Here is an 11,117-nt window from a genome sequence, read left to right on the forward strand (position 1 = left end):
TGTGCAAAACTGAAATGCACCACAGGTATGGATGGATAGTATACTTGACGACACAGAGGTAGGTAGAGCAGTGGCCTTCTGTAGCGTACTGATATATATTATATACTGGATGTCAACAAACTGTGCAAAACTGAAATGCACCACAGGTATGGATGGATAGTATACTTGACGACACAGAGGTAGGTAGAGCAGTGGCCTTCTGTACCGTACTGCTATATATTATATACTGGTGGTCAGCAAACTGTGCAAAACTGAAATGCACCACAGGTATGGATGGATAGTATACTTGACGACACAGAGGTAGGTAGAGCAGTGGCCTACTGTCTCGTACTGCTATATATTATATACTGGTGGTCAGCAAACTGTGTAAAACTGAAATGCACCACAGGTATGGATGGATAGTATACTTGACGACACAGAGGTAGGTAGAGCAATGGCCTTCTGTACCGTACTGCTATATATTATATACTGGTGGTCAGCAAACTGTGCAAAACTGAAATGCACCACAGGTATGGATGGATAGTATACTTGACGACACAGAGGTAGGTAGAGCAGTGGCCTACTGTACCGTACTGCTATATATTATATACTGGTGGTCAGCAAACTGTGCAAAACTGAAATGCACCACAGGTATGGATGGATAGTATACTTGACGACACAGAGGTAGGTAGAGCAGTGGACTACTGTACCGTACTGCTTTATATTATATACTGGTGGTCAGCAAACTGTGCAAAACTGAAATGCACCACAGGTATGGATGGATAGTATACTTGACGACACAGAGGTAGGTAGAGCAGTGGCCTTCTGTACCGTACTGCTATATATTATATACTGGTGGTCAGCAAACTGTGCAAAACTGAAATGCACTGCAGGTATGGATGGATAGTATACTTGACGACACAGAGGTAGGTAGAGCAGTGGCCTTCTGTACCGTACTGCTATATATTATATACTGGTGGTCAGCAAACTGTGCAAAACTGAAATGCACCACAGGTATGGATGGATGGATAGTATACTTGACGACACAGAGGTAGGTAGAGCAGTGGCCTTCTGTACCGTACTGTTATATATTATATACTGGTGGTCAGCAAACTGTGCAAAACTGAAATGCACCATAGGTATGGATGGATAGTATACTTGACGACATAGAGGTAGGTAGAGCAGTGGCCTACTGTACCGTACTGCTATATATTATATACTGGTGGTCAGCAAACTGTGCAAAACTGAAATGCACCACAGGTATGGATGGATAGTATACTTGACGACACAGAGGTAGGTAGAGTATTGGCCTTCTGTACCGTACTGCTATATATTATATACTGGTGGTCAGCAAACTGTGCAAAACTGAAATGCACCACAGGTATGGATGGATAGTATACTTGACGACACAGTGGTAGGTAGAGCAGTGGCCTACTGTACCATACTGCTATATTTTATATACTGGTGGTCAGCAAACTGTGCAAAACTGAAATGCACCACAGGTATGGATGGATAGTATACTTGACGACACAGAGGTAGGTAGAGCAGTGACCTACTGTACCGTACTGCTATATATTATATACTGGTGGTCAGCAAACTGTGCAAAACTGAAATGCACCACAGGTATGGATGGATAGTATACTTGACGACACAGAGGTAGGTAGAGCAGTGGCCTACTGTACTGTACTGCTATATATTATATACTGGTGGTCATCAAACTGTGCAAAACTGAAATGCACCACATGTATGGATGGATAGTATACTTGACGACACAGAGGTAGGTAGAGCAGTGGCCTTCTGTACCGTACTGCTTTATATTATATACTGGTGGTCAGCAAACTGTGCAAAACTGAAATGCACCACAGATATGGATGGATGGATAGTATACTTGACGACACAGAGGTAGGTAGAGCAGTGGCCTTCTGTACCGTACTGCTATATATTATATACTGGTGGTCAGCAAACTGTGCAAAACTGAAATGCACTGCAGGTATGGATGGATAGTATACTTGACGACACAGAGGTAGGTAGAGCAGTGGCCTTCTGTACCGTACTGCTATATATTATATACTGGTGGTCAGCAAACTGTGCAAAACTGAAATGCACCACAGGTATGGATGGATAGTATACTTGACGAGACAGAGGTAGGTAGAGCAGTGGCCTTCTGTACCGTACTGCTATATATTATATACTGGTGTTCAGCAAACTGTGCAAAACTGAAATGCACCACAGGTATGGATGGATAGTATACTTGACGACACAGAGGTAGGTAGAGCAGTGACCTACTGTGCCGTACTGCTATATATTATATACTGGTGGTCAGCAAACTGTGCAAAACTGAAATGCACCACAGGTATGGATGGATAGTATACTTGACGACACAGAGGTAGGTAGAGCAGTGGCCTTCTGTACCGTACTGCTATATATTATATACTGGTGGTCAGCAAACTGTGCAAAACTGAAATGCACCACAGGTATGGATGGATAGTATACTTGACGACACAGAGGTAGGTAGAGCAGTGGCCTACTGTCTCGTACTGCTATATATTATATACTGGTGGTCAGCAAACTGTGCAAAACTGAAATGCACCACAGGTATGGATGGATAGTATACTTGACGACACAGAGGTAGGTAGAGCAGTGGCCTTCTGTACTGTACTGCTATATATTATATACTGGTGGTCAGCAAACTGTGCAAAACTGAAATGCACCACAGGTATGGATGAATAGTATACTTGACGACACAGAGATAGGTAGAGCAGTGGCCTACTGTACCGTACTGCTATATATTATATACTGGTGGTCAGCAAACTGTGCAAAACTGAAATGCACCACAGGTATGGATGGATAGTATACTTGACGACACAGAGGTAGGTAGAGCAGTGGACTTCTGTACCGTACTGCTATATATTATATACTGGTGGTCAGTAAACTGTGCAAAACTGAAATGCACCACAGGTATGGATGGATAGTATACTTGACAACACAGAGGTAGGTAGAGCAGTGACCTACTGTGCCGTACTGCTATATATTATATACTGATGGTCAGCAAACTGTGCAAAACTGAAATGCACTACAAGTATGGATGGATAGTATACTTGATGACACAGAGGTAGGTAGAGCAGTGGCCTACTGTACCATACTGCTATATCTTATATACTGGTGGTCAGCAAACTATGCAAAACTGAAATGCACCACAGGTATGTATGGATAGTATACTTGACGACACAGAGGTAGGTAGAGCAATGGCCTTCTGTACCGTACTGCTATATATTATATACTTGTGGTCAGCAAACTGTGCAAAACTGAAATGCACCACAGGTATGGATGGATAGTATACTTGACGACACAGAGGTAGGTAGAGCAGTGGCCTTCTGTACCGTACTGCTATATATTATATACTGGTGGTCAGCAAACTGTGCAAAACTGAAATGCACCACAGGTATGGATGGATAGTATACTTGACGACACAGACGTAGGTAGAGTATTGGCCTTCTGTACCGTACTGCTATATATTATATACTGGTGGTCAGCAAACTGTGCAAAACTGAAATGCACCACAGGTATGGATGGATAGTATACTTGACGACACAGTGGTAGCTAGAGCAGTGGCCTACTGTACCATACTGCTATATTTTATATACTGGTGGTCAGCAAACTGTGCAAAACTGAAATGCACCACAGGTATGGATGGATAGTATACTTGACGACACAGAGGTAGGTAGAGCAGTGACCTACTGTACCGTACTGCTATATATTATATACTGGTGGTCAGCAAACTGTGCAAAACTGAAATGCACCACAGGTATGGATGGATAGTATACTTGACGACACAGAGGTAGGTAGAGCAGTGGCCTACTGTACCGTACTGCTATATATTATATACTGGTGGTCAGCAAACTGTGCAAAACTGAAATGCACCACAGGTATGGATGGATAGTATACTTGACGACACAGAGGTAGGTAGAGCAGTGGCCTACTGTACCGTACTGCTATATATTATATACTGGTGGTCATCAAACTGTGCAAAACTGAAATGCACCACATGTATGGATGGATAGTATACTTGACGACACAGAGGTAGGTAGAGCAGTGGCCTTCTGTACCGTACTGCTATATATTATATACTGGTGGTCAGCAAACTGTGCAAAACTGAAATGCACCACAGGTATGGATGGATGGATAGTATACTTGACGACACAGAGGTAGGTAGAGCAGTGGCCTTCTGTACCGTACTGCTATATATTATATACTGGTGGTCAGCAAACTGTGCAAAACTGAAATGCACTGCAGGTATGGATGGATAGTATACTTGACGACACAGAGGTAGGTAGAGCAGTGGCCTTCTGTACCGTACTGCTATATATTATATACTGGTGGTCAGCAAACTGTGCAAAACTGAAATGCACCACAGGTATGGATGGATAGTATACTTGACGACACAGAGGTAGGTAGAGCAGTGGCCTTCTGTAGCGTACTGCTATATATTATATACTGGTGGTCAACAAACTGTGCAAAACTGAAATGCACCACAGGTATGGATGGATAGTATACTTGACGACACAGAGGTAGGTAGAGCAGTGACCTACTGTGCCGTACTGCTATATATTATATACTGGTGGTCAGCAAACTGTGCAAAACTGAAATGCACCACAGGTATGGATGGATAGTATACTTGACGACACAGAGGTAGGTAGAGCAGTGGCCTTCTGTACCGTACTGCTATATATTATATACTGGTGGTCAGCAAACTGTGCAAAACTGAAATGCACCACAGGTATGGATGGATAGTATACTTGACGACACAGAGGTAGGTAGAGCAGTGGCCTACTGTCTCGTACTGCTATATATTATATACTGGTGGTCAGCAAACTGTGTAAAACTGAAATGCACCACAGGTATGGATGGATAGTATACTTGACGACACAGAGGTAGGTAGAGCAATGGCCTTCTGTACCGTACTGCTATATATTATATACTGGTGGTCAGCAAACTGTGCAAAACTGAAATGCACCACAGGTATGGATGGATAGTATACTTGACGACACAGAGGTAGGTAGAGCAGTGGCCTACTGTACCGTACTGCTATATATTATATACTGGTGGTCAGCAAACTGTGCAAAACTGAAATGCACCACAGGTATGGATGGATAGTATACTTGACGACACAGAGGTAGGTAGAGCAGTGGACTACTGTACCGTACTGCTTTATATTATATACTGGTGGTCAGCAAACTGTGCAAAACTGAAATGCACCACAGGTATGGATGGATAGTATACTTGACGACACAGAGGTAGGTAGAGCAGTGGCCTTCTGTACCGTACTGCTATATATTATATACTGGTGGTCAGCAAACTGTGCAAAACTGAAATGCACTGCAGGTATGGATGGATAGTATACTTGACGACACAGAGGTAGGTAGAGCAGTGGCCTTCTGTACCGTACTGCTATATATTATATACTGGTGGTCAGCAAACTGTGCAAAACTGAAATGCACCACAGGTATGGATGGATGGATAGTATACTTGACGACACAGAGGTAGGTAGAGCAGTGGCCTTCTGTACCGTACTGCTATATATTATATACTGGTGGTCAGCAAACTGTGCAAAACTGAAATGCACCATAGGTATGGATGGATAGTATACTTGACGACATAGAGGTAGGTAGAGCAGTGGCCTACTGTACCGTACTGCTATATATTATATACTGGTGGTCAGCAAACTGTGCAAAACTGAAATGCACCACAGGTATGGATGGATAGTATACTTGACGACACAGAGGTAGGTAGAGTATTGGCCTTCTGTACCGTACTGCTATATATTATATACTGGTGGTCAGCAAACTGTGCAAAACTGAAATGCACCACAGGTATGGATGGATAGTATACTTGACGACACAGTGGTAGGTAGAGCAGTGGCCTACTGTACCATACTGCTATATTTTATATACTGGTGGTCAGCAAACTGTGCAAAACTGAAATGCACCACAGGTATGGATGGATAGTATACTTGACGACACAGAGGTAGGTAGAGCAGTGACCTACTGTACCGTACTGCTATATATTATATACTGGTGGTCAGCAAACTGTGCAAAACTGAAATGCACCACAGGTATGGATGGATAGTATACTTGACGACACAGAGGTAGGTAGAGCAGTGGCCTACTGTACTGTACTGCTATATATTATATACTGGTGGTCATCAAACTGTGCAAAACTGAAATGCACCACATGTATGGATGGATAGTATACTTGACGACACAGAGGTAGGTAGAGCAGTGGCCTTCTGTACCGTACTGCTATATATTATATACTGGTGGTCAGCAAACTGTGCAAAACTGAAATGCACCACAGATATGGATGGATGGATAGTATACTTGACGACACAGAGGTAGGTAGAGCAGTGGCCTTCTGTACCGTACTGCTATATATTATATACTGGTGGTCAGCAAACTGTGCAAAACTGAAATGCACTGCAGGTATGGATGGATAGTATACTTGACGACACAGAGGTAGGTAGAGCAGTGGCCTTCTGTACCGTACTGCTATATATTATATACTGGTGGTCAGCAAACTGTGCAAAACTGAAATGCACCACAGGTATGGATGGATAGTATACTTGACGAGACAGAGGTAGATAGAGCAGTGGCCTTCTGTACCGTACTGCTATATATTATATACTGGTGTTCAGCAAACTGTGCAAAACTGAAATGCACCACAGGTATGGATGGATAGTATACTTGACGACACAGAGGTAGGTAGAGCAGTGACCTACTGTGCCGTACTGCTATATATTATATACTGGTGGTCAGCAAACTGTGCAAAACTGAAATGCACCACAGGTATGGATGGATAGTATACTTGACGACACAGAGGTAGGTAGAGCAGTGGCCTTCTGTACCGTACTGCTATATATTATATACTGGTGGTCAGCAAACTGTGCAAAACTGAAATGCACCACAGGTATGGATGGATAGTATACTTGACGACACAGAGGTAGGTAGAGCAGTGGCCTACTGTCTCGTACTGCTATATATTATATACTGGTGGTCAGCAAACTGTGCAAAACTGAAATGCACCACAGGTATGGATGGATAGTATACTTGACGACACAGAGGTAGGTAGAGCAGTGGCCTTCTGTACTGTACTGCTATATATTATATACTGGTGGTCAGCAAACTGTGCAAAACTGAAATGCACCACAGGTATGGATGAATAGTATACTTGACGACACAGAGGTAGGTAGAGCAGTGGCCTACTGTACCGTACTGCTATATATTATATACTGGTGGTCAGCAAACTGTGCAAAACTGAAATGCACCACAGGTATGGATGGATAGTATACTTGACGACACAGAGGTAGGTAGAGCAGTGGACTTCTGTACCGTACTGCTATATATTATATACTGGTGGTCAGTAAACTGTGCAAAACTGAAATGCACCACAGGTATGGATGGATAGTATACTTGACAACACAGAGGTAGGTAGAGCAGTGGCCTACTGTACCATACTGCTATATATTATATACTGGTGGTCAGCAAACTGTGCAAAACTGAAATGCACCACAGCTATGGATGGATAGTATACTTGACGACACAGAGGTAGGTAGAGCAGTGGCCTACTGTACCGTACTGCTATATATTATATACTGGTGGTCAGCAAACTGTGCAAAACTGAAATGCACCACAGGTATGGATGGATAGTATACTTGACGACACATAGTTATGTAGAGCAGTGGCCTACTGTACTATACTGCTATATCTTATAAACTGGTGGTCAGCAAACTATGCAAAACTGAAATGCACCACAGGTATGTATGGATAGTATACTTGACGACACAGAGGTAGGTAGAGCAATGGCCTTCTGTACCGTACTGCTATATATTATATACTTGTGGTCAGCAAACTGTGCAAAACTGAAATGCACCACAGGTATGGATGGATAGTATACTTGACGACACAGAGGTAGGTAGAGCAGTGGCCTTCTGTACCGTACTGCTATATATCATATACTGGTGGTCAGCAAACTGTGCAAAACTGAAATGCACCACAGGTATGGATGGATAGTATACTTGACGACACAGACGTAGGTAGAGTATTGGCCTTCTGTACCGTACTGCTATATATTATATACTGGTGGTCAGCAAACTGTGCAAAACTGAAATGCACCACAGGTATGGATGGATAGTATACTTGACGACACAGTGGTAGCTAGAGCAGTGGCCTACTGTACCATACTGCTATATTTTATATACTGGTGGTCAGCAAACAGTGCAAAACTGAAATGCACCACAGGTATGGATGGATAGTATACTTGACGACACAGAGGTAGGTAGAGCAGTGACCTACTGTACCGTACTGCTATATATTATATACTGGTGGTCAGCAAACTGTGCAAAACTGAAATGCACCACAGGTATGGATGGATAGTATACTTGACGACACAGAGGTAGGTAGAGTAGTGGCCTACTGTACCGTACTGCTATATATTATATACTGGTGGTCAGCAAACTGTGCAAAACTGAAATGCACCACAGGTATGGATGGATAGTATACTTGACGACACAGACGTAGGTAGAGTATTGGCCTTCTGTACCGTACTGCTATATATTATATACTGGTGGTCAGCAAACTGTGCAAAACTGAAAAGCACCACAGGTATGGATGGATAGTATACTTGACGACACAGTGGTAGCTAGAGCAGTGGCCTACTGTACCATACTGCTATATTTTATATACTGGTGGTCAGCAAACTGTGCAAAACTGAAATGCACCACAGGTATGGATGAATAGTATACTTGACGACACAGAGGTAGGTAGAGCAGTGGCCTACTGTACCGTACTGCTATATATTATATACTGGTGGTCAGCAAACTGTGCAAAACTGAAATGCACCACAGCTATGGATGGATAGTATACTTGACGACACAGAGGTAGGTAGAGCAGTGGCCTACTGTACCGTACTGCTATATATTATATACTGGTGGTCAGCAAACTGTGCAAAACTGAAATGCACCACAGGTATGGATGGATAGTATACTTGACGACACATAGTTATGTAGAGCAGTGGCCTACTGTACTATACTGCTATATCTTATAAACTGGTGGTCAGCAAACTATGCAAAACTGAAATGCACCACAGGTATGTATGGATAGTATACTTGACGACACAGAGGTAGGTAGAGCAATGGCCTTCTGTACCGTACTGCTATATATTATATACTTGTGGTCAGCAAACTGTGCAAAACTGAAATGCACCACAGGTATGGATGGATAGTATACTTGACGACACAGAGGTAGGTAGAGCAGTGGCCTTCTGTACCGTACTGCTATATATCATATACTGGTGGTCAGCAAACTGTGCAAAACTGAAATGCACCACAGGTATGGATGGATAGTATACTTGACGACACAGACGTAGGTAGAGTATTGGCCTTCTGTACCGTACTGCTATATATTATATACTGGTGGTCAGCAAACTGTGCAAAACTGAAATGCACCACAGGTATGGATGGATAGTATACTTGACGACACAGTGGTAGCTAGAGCAGTGGCCTACTGTACCATACTGCTATATTTTATATACTGGTGGTCAGCAAACTGTGCAAAACTGAAATGCACCACAGGTATGGATGGATAGTATACTTGACGACACAGAGGTAGGTAGAGCAGTGACCTACTGTACCGTACTGCTATATATTATATACTGGTGGTCAGCAAACTGTGCAAAACTGAAATGCACCACAGGTATGGATGGATAGTATACTTGACGACACAGAGGTAGGTAGAGTAGTGGCCTACTGTACCGTACTGCTATATATTATATACTGGTGGTCAGCAAACTGTGCAAAACTGAAATGCACCACAGGTATGGATGGATAGTATACTTGACGACACAGACGTAGGTAGAGTATTGGCCTTCTGTACCGTACTGCTATATATTATATACTGGTGGTCAGCAAACTGTGCAAAACTGAAATGCACCACAGGTATGGATGGATAGTATACTTGACGACACAGTGGTAGCTAGAGCAGTGGCCTACTGTACCATACTGCTATATTTTATATACTGGTGGTCAGCAAACTGTGCAAAACTGAAATGCACCACAGGTATGGATGGATAGTATACTTGACGACACAGAGGTAGGTAGAGCAGTGACCTACTGTACCGTACTGCTATATATTATATACTGGTGGTCAGCAAACTGTGCAAAACTGAAATGCACCACAGGTATGGATGGATAGTATACTTGACGACACAGAGGTAGGTAGAGCAGTGGCCTACTGTACCGTACTGCTATATATTATATACTGGTGGTCAGCAAACTGTGCAAAACTGAAATGCACCACAGGTATGGATGGATAGTATACTTGATGACACAGAGGTAGGTAGAGCAGTGGCCTACTGTACCGTACTGCTATATATTATATACTGGTGGTCATCAAACTGTGCAAAACTGAAATGCACCACATGTATGGATGGATAGTATACTTGACGACACAGAGGTAGGTAGAGCAGTGGCCTTCTGTACCGTACTGCTATATATTATATACTGGTGGTCAGCAAACTGTGCAAAACTGAAATGCACCACAGGTATGGATGGATGGATAGTATACTTGACGACACAGAGGTAGGTAGAGCAGTGGCCTTCTGTACCGTACTGCTATATATTATATACTGGTGGTCAGCAAACTGTGCAAAACTGAAATGCACTGCAGGTATGGATGGATAGTATACTTGACGACACAGAGGTAGGTAGAGCAGTGGCCTTCTGTACCGTACTGCTATATATTATATACTGGTGGTCAGCAAACTGTGCAAAACTGAAATGCACCACAGGTATGGATGGATAGTATACTTGACGACACAGTGGTAGCTAGAGCAGTGGCCTACTGTACCATACTGCTATATTTTATATACTGGTGGTCAGCAAACTGTGCAAAACTGAAATGCACCACAGGTATGGATGGATAGTATACTTGACGACACAGAGGTAGGTAGAGCAGTGACCTACTGTACCGTACTGCTATATATTATATACTGGTGGTCAGCAAACTGTGCAAAACTGAAATGCACCACAGGTATGGATGGATAGTATACTTGACGACACAGAGGTAGGTAGAGTAGTGGCCTACTGT

This window comes from Pseudophryne corroboree, chromosome 1 (genome assembly GCF_028390025.1).
Source record: "Pseudophryne corroboree isolate aPseCor3 chromosome 1, aPseCor3.hap2, whole genome shotgun sequence".
Lineage (NCBI taxonomy): Eukaryota > Metazoa > Chordata > Amphibia > Anura > Myobatrachidae > Pseudophryne > Pseudophryne corroboree.